This window comes from Pan paniscus, chromosome 15, assembly GCF_029289425.2.
Source record: "Pan paniscus chromosome 15, NHGRI_mPanPan1-v2.0_pri, whole genome shotgun sequence".
NCBI lineage: Eukaryota > Metazoa > Chordata > Mammalia > Primates > Hominidae > Pan > Pan paniscus.
This window is the reverse complement of record NC_073264.2, coordinates 62,966,167-62,981,779: the sequence shown is the minus strand read 5'-3', so window position 1 is coordinate 62,981,779 and position 15,613 is coordinate 62,966,167. Positions and strand designations below refer to the sequence as shown.

At 39.7% G+C, this 15,613-nt stretch overlaps 1 protein-coding gene across 3 annotated transcripts in view; it reads right to left on the bottom strand.

Annotated features, from left to right (window-relative positions):
- The window catches only part of SYT16 (synaptotagmin 16), a 300,681-nt gene that overhangs the window by 261,330 nt on the left and 23,738 nt on the right, over positions 1–15,613 (bottom strand). The window lies entirely within an intron of this gene.

The following is a 15,613-nucleotide window of genomic DNA, read 5'->3' as shown; positions in this document are numbered from 1 at the left end:
GGGAGTGTAAGTTAGTTCAACCATTGTGGAAGACAGTGTGGTGATTCCTCAAAGACCTAGAGGCAGAAATACCATTTGACCCAGCAATCCCATTACTAGGTATACACCCAAAGGAATATACATCATTCTATTATAAAGATACATGCATACGTATGTTCATTGCAGCACTATTCACAATAGCAAAGACATGGAGTCAACCTAAATGCCCATCAATGATAGACTGGATAAAGAAAATGTGGTACATATACAGCATGGAATACTATGCAGCCATAAAAAGGAGCAAGATCATGTCCTTTGCAGGGACATGGGTGGATTTGGACGCCACTATCCTCAGCAAACTAATGCAGGAACAGGAAACCAAACACCACATGTTCTCACTTGTAAGTGGGAGTTGAATGATGAGAACATACGGACACATGGGGAGAAACAACACACACTGGGGCCTGTTGGAGGGTGGGGTGGGAGGAGGGAGAGCATCAGGAAGAATAGCTAATGGATGCTGGGCTTAATACGTAGGTGATGGGATGATTTGTGCAGCAAACCATCATGGCACACATTTATCTATATAACAAACCTGCACATCTTGCACATGTACCCCTGAATTTAAAATAAAAGTTTGAGAAAAAATAATAATAATCTTTCAGAGTAACTGCTGTTTTCACAACAGCCAATTCATCCCCTTAACCCTTTCACAAGTTTAAAACTCAAGAAAATATAATGTTGGCCTCAAAAGTAATCTGAAGAACATTCTGATTCACTAATGATTACCAACACATAATAGGGCAAATAGAAAGATTAGAGGCACTTTCATCCAAACCAAAGCAATAGACTTTTGTTGAATGCATCTGATGTGGAGGGCACTGAAGGGATAAACATAAAAGAATCTCATTATTTGAAATGTTTACAATTTACTTACTGGGTAGACATAATAAAGTTAGATTAAAATGTTTTTTATTTTAAGAACAACCAACACCATTAAAAATAGGCAAATGATATGTACACTTCTTAAAAGAAGAAATGCAAACAGCTAACAAACCACATGAAAAAAATGTTCAACATCACTATCAGAAAAATGCAAATTAGGCCAGGCACGGTGGCTCATGCCTGTAATCCCAGCACTCTGGGAGGCCAAGGTAGGCAGATAACCTAAGGTCAGGAGTTTGAGACCAGCCTGGCCAACATGGTGAAACCCCATCTCTACTAAAAATACAAAAATTAGCCAGGCATGGTGGCAGATGCCTGTAATCCCAGCTACTAGGGAAGCTAAGGCAGGAGAATCACTTGAACCCAGGAGGCGGAGGGTGCAGTGAGCCGAGATCACACCATTGCACTCCAGCCTGGGTGACAGGAGCAAAACTCCGTCTCATAAAAAGAAAAAGAAAAAGAAAAAAATGCAAATTAAAACCACACTGAGATACCATCTTACACCAGTCAGAATGACTATTATTAAAAAGTCAAAAACAACAGATGTTGGAATGGATGCAGAGAAAAGGGAAAACTCATACTGTTGGTGGGAATGTAAATTAGTTCAATATCTATGGAAAAAAATATGGAAATGTCTACCAAGAGAAAAATAAATCATCATATCAAAAAGATACCTGTGGAAGTGGAGGCAGCACAAGATGGCCAATAGAAGCCTCCACCAACCATCCTCCCTTCAGGAACATCAAATGGAACAACTATCCACACAAAAAAGCACCTGTGTAAGAATGAAAAATCAGGTGACCAATCACAGCACCTGGTTTTAACTTCATATCACTGAAAGAGGCACTAAAGAGGGTAGGGAAGACAGTCTTGAACTGCCAATGCCACCCCTCTCCCACCCCCTGGCAGTGGCCACATGAGGTAAAGAATCTGTGCACTTGAGGGAGGGAGAGCATAGTGATTGTGGGACTTTGCATTGGAACTCAGTGCTGCCCTATCACAGCAGAAAGCAACACCAGACAGAACTCAGCCAGTGCCCATGGATGGAGCATTTAGATGAGCCCTAATCAGAGGGAAATCACCCACCCAAGCAGTCAGAACTTGAATTTCAGCAAGCCTCGCCACCACAAGCTAAAGTGCTCTGGGGTCCTAAATAAATTTGAAAGGCAATCTATGCCACAACGACTGCAACTCCTACGCAAATCCTAATGCTGTGCTGGGCTCAGAACCAGTGGATTTTGGGGGACACGTGACCTAGCGAGACACTGGCTGGGGCAACTAAGAGAGTGCTTGTGCCAGTCAGCCCTCCCCCAACTCCAGGCAGTGCAGCTCACAGCTCCAAAAAAGACTCCTTCCTTCTGCCTGAGGAGAGGAGAGAGAAGAGTAAAGACAATTTTGTCTTACAAATTGGATACAAGTTCAGTTACAATAGGATAGGGCACAAGACAGAGTCCGGAGGCCTCCCATTCTAGGGCCTAGTTCCTGGTCATCATTTCTAGGCAAGCTTGGGCCAGAAGGGAGCCTGCTGCCTTGAAGGGAAGAACCCAGTCCTGGCAGGATTCATCACCTATTGACTAAAAAGCCCTTGGGCCCTGAATAATTTGCAGCAACAACCAGGTAATACATGCTGTGGGCCTTGGATGACTCTGAGACATGCTGGCTTCAGGTTTGATCCAGCACATTTCCACCTGTGGTAGCTATAAGGAGAGACTCCTTCTGCTTGATAAAAGCAGAGGGAAAGGTAAAGGGGGTTTGTCTTACAGCTTAGATACCAGCTCTGTCACAAAAGGGTCAAGCCCTAAGTGGGCCCTTGTGGTTTAGGTGCCAGCTCTGCCACAGTAGAATAAAGTACCAGGTAGATTTCTGACTCCAGGCTCTGTCTCCCAGAGAACATGTCTGGACCTTCCCATGGCCCAGGGAAACTCAGCACACTGAAGAGAAGGACACAAGTTTAGCTGGTTTCACTACCTGCTGATCACAGAGCCCAAGGTTCTTGAGCAAACATAGGCAGTACCCAGGTAGCGGCTACAGTGGGCCTTGAATGAGGCCCAGTGTTGTGCTGGTTCCAGGTCTGACCATCACAGTCCCAATGGTGGTGGCCACAGGTGTGCTTATGTCATGTGTCCTCCACTTCCAGACTGCTCAGCACAGAGAGAGAGAGAGACTCCTTTTGTTTGGGAGAAAGTAAGGAAAGAGAGCAAGAGTCTCTGCCTGGTAATCCAGATTATTCTTCCGGATTTTATCCAAGACCACCAAGGTGGCACCTAAGTCTGCAAGAGCCACAGCATTATTACTGGGCACGGGATGTGTCCTAATGCAGATACGGCTTCAGTGACCAAACACTTAGATCACAACACCCAAGTCCCTTCAAATACCTGGAAAGCTTTCCCAAGAAGAATGAATACAAAATTGCCCAGAGAGTGAAGACTACAATAAATACCTAATTCTTCAATGTCCAGACACAGACAAACATCCACAAGCATGAAGACCATACAGGAAAACATGACCTCACCAAACAAACTAAATAAGCCCTCAGGGGTCAATCTGAGAGAGACAGAAATATGTAACCTTTCAGACAGAAAATCCAATAGCTCTTTTGAGGAAACTCGATGAAATTCAAGATAACACGAAGAATTCAGAATCCTAACAGATAAATGTAACAAAGAGATTGAAATAATTAAAAAGAAACAAGCAGAAATTCTGGAGTTGAAAAACTACAATTAACATACTGAAGAATGCATTAGAGTCTCTTAACAGCAGAATTAATCAAGAGAAGAAAGAATTAGGCAGCTTGAAGACAGGCTATTTGAAAATACAGTAAGAGGAGATAAAAGAAAAAATAATAGAAAACAAGGAAGCACATCTAAAATATCTAGAAAATAGTTTTTAAAAGGCAGAGTTATTGGCCATAAAGAGGAGATGGAAAGAGAGATACAAGGGTAGAAAGTTTATTCAAAGGAGTAATAACAGAGAACTTCCCAAACCTAGAGAAAGATATGAATATTCAAGTACAAGAAGGTTATAGAACACCAAGCAGATTTAACCCAAAGAGGACTACCTCAAGGTATTTAATAATCAAACTCTCAAAGGTCAAAGATAAAGAAAAGAGCCTAAAAGCAGCAAGAGAAAGGAAACAACTAACATAAAATACAATGGGGCTCCAATACATCAGGCAGCAGGCTTTTCAGTGAAAACCGTACAGGTCAGGAGAGAATGGCATGACATATTTAAAGTGCTGGGGAAAAAAGACTTTTACCATAGAATAGTATATCTAGCAAAAATATCCTTCAAAGATAAAGGAAAAATAAAGACTTTCCCAGACAAACGAAAGCTGAAAGATTTCAATAACACCAGACCTGTCCAACAAGAAATGCTAAAGGAAGTACTTCAATTAGGAAGAAAAGGATGTTAATGAACAATAAGAAATCATCTGAAGGTGTAAAACTCACTGGTAACAGTAAGTACAAGGAGAAACATACATAACATTCTAACTGTGGTGTGTAAACTAGTCTTAAGTAGAAAGACTAAATGATGAACTGACCAAAAATAATAACTACAACAACTTTTCAAAATGTAGACAGTACAGTAAGATATAAAGACAAACAACAAAAAGTTTAAAAACAGGAAGACAGAGTAAAGGCATAGAATCTTTATCAGTTTTCTTTTTGCTTGTTTGTTTATGCAAATAGCATTGTTTTCTGCTTAAAATAATGGGTTATAAGATAGTATTTGCAAGCCTCATGGTAACCTCCAATAAAAAAACATACAACAGATACACAAAAAATAAAATGCAAGAAACTAAATCATATCACCAGAAAAAAATTACCTTCACTAAAAGGAAGGCAGGAAGGAATGAAAGAAGGAAGAGAAGACCATAAAACAATGAGAAAATGACAAAATGGCAGGAGTAAGTTCTTAACAATGGTAACACTGAATGCAAATGGACTAAACTCTCCAATCAAAAGATGCAGGCTGGCGGAATGGAAGAAAAAGCAAGACCCAGTGATCTGTTGCCTACAAGAAACACTATTCATCTATAAAGACGCACATGGACTGAAAATAAAGGGATGGAAAAAGATATTCCATGCCAATGAAAACTGAAAAAGAGCAGGAATCACTATACTTATATCAGACAAAATAGATTTCAAGACAAAAACTGTAAGAGGAGACAAAGAAGGTCACCATATAATGATAAAGGGGTCGATTCAGCAGGAGGATATAACAACTTTAAATATATATGCACCCAACACTAGAGAACCCAGATATATAAAGCAAATATGAGAGCTAAAGAGACAGGCCCCAGTACAATAATAGCTAATAATAAGTGGAGTGCTCTACTTCAAGACCCCACTTTCAATATTGGACAGATCTTCCAGACAGAAAATCAATAAAGAAACATCAGATTTAATCTGCACTATAGACCAAATGGACCTAATGTATATTTACAGAACATTTCATCCAACAGTTGCAGAATACACATTCTTTTCCCCAGCACATGAATAGACCATACATTAGGTCAAAAAACAAGTCTTAAAACATTCAAAAAACTGAGATAATATCAAGCATCTTCTCTTACCATAATGGAAAAAAACTAGAGGAATTTGGAAACGATACAAATACATGGAAATTAAACAATATGCTCCTGAATGACCAATGGGTCTATGGAGAAATTAAGAAGGAAATTGAAAATTTTCTTGAAACAAATGATAATGGAAACACATAAGTCCCATACCAAAACCTGTGAGACACAGCAAAAACAATACTAAGAGGGAAGTTTATAGCTATAAGTGCCTACATCAAAAAACAAGAAAAATTTCAAATAAACAACCTAATAATGCATTTTAAAGAACAAGAGCAAGCCAAACCCAAAATTAGTAGAAGAAAAAAAATAAAGAACAGAACGGAAATAAATTTGAAATGAAGAATACAAAATATCAATGAAACAAAAAGTTGGTTTTTTGAAAAGCTAAACAAAATTCAGAAACCTTTAGCCAGACTAAGAAAAAAGAGAGAAGATCCAAATAAATAAAATCAGACACGAAAAGAAGACATTACAACTGATATTGCAGAAATTCAAAGGATCATTAGTGGCTGCTATGAGCAACTATATGCCAATAAATTGAAACATCTAGAAGAAATTGATAAATTTCTAGACACATACAACCTACCAAGATTGAACCATGAAGAAATCCAAAACCTGAACAGACAAGTAACAAGATTGAAGCCATAATAAAAAGTCTCCCGGGCCGGGCACAGTGGCTCACGCCTGTAATCCCAGCACTTTGGGGGAGGCTGAGGCAGGCGAATCACGAGGTCAGGAGTTCAAGACCAGCCTGGTCAACATAGTGAAGCCCCGTCTCCACTAAAAATACAAAAAATTAGCTGGGCATGGTGGCAGATGCCTGTAATCCCAGCTACTCGGGAGCCTGAGGCCAGAGAATCACTTGAACCCAGGAGGTAGAGGTTGCAGTGAGCTGAGATCATGCCACTGCACTCCAGCTGGGGTGACAATGTGAGACTCCATCTCAAAAAAAAAAAAAAAAAAAGTCTTCTAGTAAAGAAAAGCTTGCAACTCAATGGCTTCACTGCTGTATTCTACCAAACATTTAAAGGAGAACCAATACCAATCCTACTCAAACTCTCAAACTATTCTAAAAAATAGAGGACAGAATCCTTCCAAATTCATTCTATAATGCCAGAATTGCCTGATACCAAAACCAGACAAAGACATATTAAAAACAGAAAACTGTAGCCCAATATCTCTGATGAATATTGATGCAAAGGTCCTCAACAAAATACTACCAAACGGAATTCAACAATACATTAAAAAGATCATTCATTATAACCAAGTGGGATTTATTCCTGGGATGCAAGGATGGTTCAACATATGCAAATCAGTCAGTGTGGTATATCATATCAAGAGAAGGAAAAACAAAAACTACATGATCATTTCAATTGATGCTGAAAAAGCATTTAATAAAATTCAACATCCCTTCATGATAAAAACCCTAAAAAAATGGGTATAGAGGAACATACCTCAACATAATAAAAGCCATATATAACAGACCCATAGCTAGTATCCTACTAAATGAGGAAAAACTTAAAGCCTTTCCTGTAAGATTTGGAACACAATGAGAATGCCCACTTTCACCACTGTTATTTGACATAATACTGGAAGTCCTAGCTAGAGCAATCAGACAAGAGAAAGAAATAAAGGGCATCCAAATTGGAAAGGAAGAAGTCAAATTACCCTTATTTGTGGATGATATGATCTTATATTTGGAAAACCTAAAGATTCCACCAAAAAAAAACTATTAGAATTGATAAATTCTATAAAGTTGCAGGATACAAAATCAACATACAAAAATCAGCATTTCTACATGACAACAGTAAACAATCTGAAAAATCAAAAAAGTAATACCATTTATAATAGCCACACATAAAATTAAATATCCAGGAATTAAAGAAGGAAAAGATCTCTATAATGAAAACTACAAAACACTAATGAACTAAATTGAAGAAGACACCAAAAAATGGAAAGATATTTCATATTCGTGGATTGGAAAAATCAGCATTGTTAAAATGTTCATACTACCCAAAGCAATCTACAAATTCAGTGCAATCCCTATCAAAATACCAATGACATTCTTCACATATATAGAAAAAAATCCTAAAATGTATATGGAACCTCAAAAGACCCAGAATAGCCAAAATGATCCTAAGCAAAAAGAGCAAAACTGGAAGAATCACATTATCTGACTTCAAATTATACTACAGAGCTGTACTAACCAAAACACCATGATACTGGCATAAGAGCAGATGCATACACCAGTGGAACAGAATAGAGAACCCAGAAACAAATCCACACACTTACTGTGAACTCATTTTGGACAAAGGTGCCAAGAGCATACACTGAGGAAAAGATAGTCTCTTCAATAAATGGTGGTGGGAAAACTGGAAATCCATATGCAGAAGAATGAAACTAGATCCCCATCTCTTGCCTTTTACAAAAATCTAATCAAAATAGATTAAAGACTTAAATCTAAAACCTCAAACTATGAAACTACTACAAGAAAACATCAGGGAAACATTTCAGGACATTGGTCTGGGCAAAAATTTATTCAGTAATACCCCACAGGCACTGGCAACCAAAGCAAAAATGGATAAATGGGATTGCATCAAGTTAAAAAGCTTCTGTACAGCAAAGGAAACAATCAACAAAGTTAAGAAATAACTCTATGGAAAGGTGTTCAACATCATTGATCATCAGAGAAATGCAAATCAAAACTACAATGAGATATCACCTCATTCCAGTTAAAATGGCTTTCATTCAAAAGGCAGGGAATAATAAATGCTGGCAAGGATGTGGAGCAAAGGGAACACTGTTGGCTGGGATTGTAAATTAGTACAATAACTACGAAGAACAGTTGGGAGGTTCCAAAAAAAACTAAAAATGGAGCTACCATATGATCTAGCAATCCCACTGCTGGGTATATACCTTAAAAAAAAAAAAAGATATCAGTATATCAAAGAGAAATCTACACTCCCATGTTTGTAGCAGCACTGTTCATAATATCCACAATTTGGAAGCAACCTAAGTGTCCATCACAGATGCGTGGATAAAGAAAATGTGGTACTTTTTTAAATTTTTTTAAAATTATTATTATTATACTTTAAGTTTTAGGGTACATGTGCACAACGTGCAGGTTTGTTACATATGTATACATGTGCCATGTTGGTGTGCTGCACCCATTAACTCGTCATTTAGCATTAGGTATATCTCCTAATGCTATCCCTCCCCCCTCCCCCCACCCCATAACAGTCCCCAGTGTGTGATGTTCCCCTTCCTGTGTCCATGTGTTCTCATTGCTCAATTCCCACCTATGAGTGAGAACAGGCGGTGTTTGGTTTTTTGTCCTTGCGATAGTTTGCTGAGAACGATGGTTTCCAGCTTCATCCATGTCCCTACAAAGGACATGAACTCATCATTTTTTATGGCTGCATAGTATTCCATGGTGTATATGTGCCACAGAAAATGTGGTACTTATACACAATAGAGTACTATTCAGCCATAAAAAAGAATGAGATCCTGTCATCTGCAAAAACATGGATGGAACTGGAGGTCATTATGCTATGTGAAATAAACCAGGCACAGAAAGACAAACATTGCATGCTCTCATTTATTTGTGGGACCTAAAATTCAAAGCAATCGAACTCATGGACATAGATAGTAGAAGGATGGCTGGCTATCAGAGGCTAGAAGAGTGGCAGGAGGATAAGGTGGGGATGGTTAATGGGTACAAAAAAGTAGAAAGTATTAATAAGTCCTAGTATTTGCTAGCACAACAGGGTAACTACAGTTAATAATAATTGTACATTTTTAAATAACTAAAAGAGTATAGTTAGATTGTTTATAACACAAAGGATTAATGTTTGATGGTATAGATCCCTCATTTTACATGATGTGATTATTACACATTGCATGGCTGTACTGAAACCTCTCATGTACCCCACAAATATATAAACCTACTAGGTACCCACACAAATTAGAATTTAATTTTTAAAGCCTACGACAGACACCTGCACTCATATGTTTATTGCAGCACTATTTACAATAGCATAGTCATGGAACCAACCTAAATGTCCACCAACAGTTGAATGGGTAAAGAAAATATGGCATGGATACCCCATGGAATACTATGAAGCCATAAAAAAGAATGAAATCATGTCCTTTGCAGCAACATGGATGGAACTGGAGGCCATTATCTTAAGTGAACTAACACAAAAGCAAAAAAAATCAAACATTGCATGTTCTCACTTATAAGTGGGAGCTAACCAAATGGCACACATGAACATAAAGATGGAGAAAAACAGAGCTATTGTATGAAGTCTGGGGACTCCACAGAGGGAAGGACTGAAAATTACTTGCTGAGTACAATGTCCAATATTTGGTTGATGGGTACACTAGAAGCCCAACCCCCACCATTACACATGTAATACCCATGTAACAGGCACATATACCCCCTGAATCTAAAATAAAATAATTAAAATTAAAGAATTTCAAATTAAACAGACTTAGCTATTATTTTTTAAAAACCTTTTAAATGAAAACTGCTAATCTAGGAATTCCTCCATTGCTTCTAATTACATGCTAATGAATATGAAAGCAGTGACACAGGATAAAATCATTTCTTTTTCCTGTAACCAGATTCAGTTAGCTGGAGAGCTGCCAAGCATTTTCTGTGACATGAAACAAAACCCTGGAACATAGCTATAAATGTATCCCCATACAATGTCTGCTAAGAATGAATGCTCTGTGATTTTTCTTTTTTGAACTTGAATAATATGGCTCTCTACAAAAGCATTTCAATGGTGCTGGAAGGTCAAACTGCTATTTCCAGATAACCCTAGGAGACCTTGGGTTACTTCCTATTGTGGCTATCTTTTGGCCCAGGGAAATCTTAGGGGATTTCTACCCCACTTCAGTAGGTCCTCAAGCAAGCCAAATTGGTTACTAGTCCCCAAAACTGGTTCCAAATGACAAAGAACCACAGGTTTAACTTAATCCCATTGCCTTCCCCTCACTTGGGTGACTGTTACGTTGATTATTTCTTCCTTTTCACACCTCCATCTCTCCCCTTCCATTGGTTTTTCCCTCTGAGCCTATAAATATACTCAAGTCTTCTCTTCTAAAATAAGATATTTTATTGGAATACTAAGCTGCCTTCTCATCTCCTTATTTTCTCCTACAGATTTATTGATGGAATAGCCTATATTTATGAGCTCTACCTCTTCATCTCCCTTAATACCTAATTACCAGGATGCAGCTATCTCGGCTCTCTTTATGCTGCTTAGCTAACACTAACATGGAAGCCACCAGCCACCTTGTCACTGCTGTTTTAAAGATCTTTGTTCACTCCCTACACTTTTGCTTTATGACATTAAAATTGTCTTCCTAATAAAAATAAATGAATAATAAAGAAAAAGGAAATAGGAAAGAAAGAAAAGAAAAGAGAAATAAAATTGTCTTTCTTTGCCTGCTACGGCCACCCTCTTCCTGGGTTTTGCTCCCAACTCTGGCTATTCTTTCCTGGTCTCATTGGTGATACTTTCATTAACCTCCTACTCATCAGCATGTATATCCCCACAGTTTTGACCTTAACGTTTCTCCTTACTCTACTCACTCTCCCTGGGTGATCTCAACAATTCTTGGGGTTTCCCTAAACTCTCTTCACTGATGTCTCCCAAAACTAAAACCACCAACTTCTCTCCCAAGCTCTAGACTCGTATTTCCAATAGCACACCTTGCCTCCCTATCCAGAAGTCCCACAGGCTCTTAAATGTGCCCCCAAATGATTCATTATCTTGGCCTCCAAATCTGCTTCTTCTCTTACCTTCTGTCTCAATGTGATTTTCATCCAACCAGTTGTCTCAACTTGAAAAATTCTATAATCTTTTATTTTCTCCCTTATTCCCTACATGTAATCTATGGCATACAAGCCCTGGATTCTGTCTCCAAAATGTCTTATATCCACACATTCCCCATGAATTGTCTGAGTTCAGCCCCTGAATACCTCTTGCTTGACCTAATCCAATAATCACTAACTCATCTCTCCTTCTCCTCTCCCTTTCCCTTCTTCCTCTTCTGCTCCCCTCCCCTCCTCTTTCCCTCCTCCCTCCCCCTTTCCCCTCCACAATGTTCCCAGATTAATGACATTCTTCATCACAAGAAAAAGACATAGAAATACAGTTAGCCCTGAGGAACTGGCACATTTCCCTAAGTAAACGCATGGGAATATAATGCAACAGAAAATGGACTGTGATTTGCTGGCCTAAAAAATAAATTACGATTTTGTTGGCTTTTCAAATGAGGTCAAATGTGATTGGGCTCCAACCCAGCTCACATTTACTCATTTCCTCAGATAATTCCAAAACGTGCATCACTCTCAGCCACAGAGCATTCCCACACTTGTACTGGTGCAGTTCTCACTGCCTGAATGTACTGCACCTCACTCTTTTCCCACCAAGCAGATGCTTTCTCACGGCACAGCTAAAATATCATCTCATATAGGTTATCTCCTGACTTATATATAACTCCTCCTGCAATTATCATCACTTCTGTGTTAGTCCATTTTGTGCTGCTATAACAAAATACTACAGACTGGGTAGTTTACGAAGAATGGAAATTTATTTCTCACAGTTCTGGAGGCTGAAAAGTCTCCAAGATCAAGGTACCAGCATCTGGTGAGGGCCTTCTTGATGTGTCCTCACATGGCAGAAGAACAGCAGAGCATGAATCCACTCCCAAGAGTTGTTTTTATAGTGGCATTAATCCATTCATGAGAGCAGAGCCCTATCACCTAAACACCTCCCTTTGGCCACACATCTCAATAATGTTACCTTGGGGATTACGTTTCCAACACATGAATTTTGGAGGGCACATTTAGACTACAGCAACTTCCTTTAGCACTCCCACAGAACTCCAGCTGTATTCCTCTCCTAGCACTTAGTGCTTGATTACCATTCTGTAATTGTGGCTGCGAGGTCATCTTCATTTTGCAAGAACCCAGCCCAGTGCTTAGACCATGGCGGGGGGGTGGGGGGCCAGCGGGGAAACACCCTCAATAAACACCCTTTCACTTGCTAGGGATGGCCCAAGTAAAGAGAAGATTTAGCTGCAGAAGCCTTAGGCCTGTTGCCTACATCAAACACAATGGGGCATGATGATTCATTGAGATATTAATTTGTACTTTCTTCCTGCTGCTATTGCTACTATCAGTATTTTTCCCTTCTCCCTTCCAATAACATAGACAACTTTATGTTTGGAGTTTTTGAGTACTTGGCAAGAGTCACACTCCATTTTTAATAATTTTGTGAATTTCAGGGTAATAAATTGAAGTTTCAAGGTACTTACAAAAGTTCCCATCCAGACAGCGCTTTGTGAAAGAAAGCCTATGCCAAAAGGGACAGGACAGGAATATTCTCCAGAACAGGAAAGGAATGAGTTTAAGGGATTGTGTTCTGTCAGAAACACAGACCTCATTCCCACCTGTGCCTGGGTAGGTGGGAGCTGGGGGAGCTCTTCCAGAAAGCCAACAGTAGATGGACATGGTGCATTCTCTCTCAGGGTGGTCGTCAGTGGGTGAATAGCTGGGAGGGTCCTCTGACAGCCTAGTTGCTGGGAATCATGTCTTCAGCAGCAGCATGTCGGAATGTGCAGTGGTCATGACGGAGCCAACTGTGGGGAGTGGACTGGGCCCCATCCCAAATTTATGGCACTGTACCAGCCTGGGATTCTTATATTATCCTATGGAGTGGGAAAGGGTATCAGTAATGATTGAGATTTAATTTTCCCACCAGTCAGGTAGTTAATTCAATATAGAAAAATAAAGGAATGTGACCTAAAAGAGAACTGTGCTCTAAAATTAATGTCTACTACATAATGCTCACTCCAATCCCCAGGAAAAGTACAGGTCTCTCAGAGCAGCCCTGAAACAGCTTTGGGACATAACATTGACCTATTCTTGCTTTGAACACACATTATCTAATATGTCAAGATGTCATTACAGGGGCAACGAAATTTCTTGCATATATATTTCTGTTTAAAGCTATTAGAAAGTCTTCTTTTGGTGTATGCTATGAAGTATCTCTTCAAATCCTATTAGTTCAAAAAGCTAAAGGCAGAAGCAATCCAGGGTGACCAATTTCAGCTTTGCTGGATACTGAGAAAGACATAGGAAGCCGACATCTAAGGAAGTACAGTTCTCCAACATGGCCACAAGGTGGCAGGGTGACTCTGCACGCCAGAAGCATAGCATCCAATGTGTGGCTGTTCTGGAATGCACAGAGAAAGAGAACCCAGGAGAAAGGCAATGCAGAATAACTGGAAAGCCTGTATCTAGAGGACTTTTCCACTGAGTGGTGGATTCTCATATTATTAATGTACCCATCTTCTAGAGGCAAACCCTCCAAGAGCCTTTGTGAGGCCTTAGCAGCTTTCAGATGCCGATTCCCCAGCTCCAAGATCAGCCTCAGCTGCACGGCAGCTCACGCCTGTAATCACAGCTACTCGGGAGGCTGAGGTGGGAGGATCACTTGAAGCCAGGAGTTCGAGACCAGCCTGGCCAACATAGCAAAACCCTGTCTCTACTGAATATACAAAAAATTAGCTGGGCAAGGTGGCCCACACCTGTAGTCCCAGCTACTTAGGGAGGCTGAGGTGGGAGGATCACTTGAGCCCAGGAGACAGCGGTTGCAGTGAACCAAGATCACACCACTGCACTCCAGCCTGGTCAACAGAGCAAGACCTTGTCTCAAAAAATAAAAATAAAAAATCAGCCTCTCACACTCAGTGGAGAATCATGGAAATCTGTTAGGATCAACACCTATGAGAAGGCCTGGCCCTGCTCACCAGCACAGAGTTACCACTGAACAGAGGTATCATTTGAAACCCCCTCAATCTCAAAGTCCTGTCTTCAAACAGGAAGAAAGACAAGCTCAATGTCAAACTCATCAAATGCAGGCTCAACTGCCTCAGTCAAGGGGAATTGGCCTTATATTCAAATCATTTCCCTTGCTCCTCCTATCAGTAGGGGTTAGCGTACTGTCTGCAAGGGAGGTAGGAGAGATTGGAAAATCTGCAGAGCAATCAGAAAATTTGCATGAAATCATGACAGAAAATAAAAACCTAACTGGATATTAATTTAAGGCCACACAAAAAAATTCATAGAAGTTTAGAAAATCCTAATGAAAGAAATTAAGATAGACATAAATAAATGGATGTAAAGGTTACCTATGACTGAATGGCTAACAAGCTTGTTTCCCCGGCCCTCTCATCAATTCCGTAAGCTGTCGTATAACTCTATAGTTGAGACTCTTTTTTCTTAAGGTAGTTGAGTAGGTTGTAATGTCTGCAATAAAAATCCTGGTTATTACAACAGAAGACAAGGAAACAAATAGAATTAGTAAATCACTCTAGAGAAAAAAGCAAATCAATGGGAGGTGGAGTAGAAAGGAAAATGAGGGACTGGGGAAGGAATGTAGGAGAATGGCTACAGGATTTCAGAAGGTGCACATTTAATATTCAATTTTAAACTGTTTATGTTACCAAGATATAAACTTCTCCTATCCCTCCAAACCATCAGTTGGTTTTCTACATATTCAAATGCCTTTCAAGTGAATGGACTGCTGATGTTTGTGTGAATTAAGGAAAATGGATTCCTTTTCCTTTGCCGATCTGGGCCATTGCAATGCAGACACAAGAGCAGCCACCGGCAGTAAAGTAGAGCGATAAACACACGCAGGTGCAGGCACAAAGAGGTGGAAGGTACCATGAGAAATCAACCCCCAGGAATTCAATTTCTATGATTTGTATGGAGGATACAGGAGTAAAGACTTGAGCTGACCTCTGGGTTATACAAAGATAAGCTGCCCCTAGACCAGTGGTTTTCAAACTTTAGCAAGTACCAGAATCACCTGGGGGGCTAATCAAAACACTGATTGCTCCACCAGGTTTCTCAATCAGTGGATCTGATACAAGTTCTGATTAATTAAATTTCTAACAAGTTCCCAGTGATGGCAACGTTACTAGTCCAGTAACCATATTTTGTAAACCACCGTTCTAGGCCAATGAGAGTGGGTCTTACTCACCTGGGACATGTAAATTGAGAAAGACAGGAAAAGTTTCTGT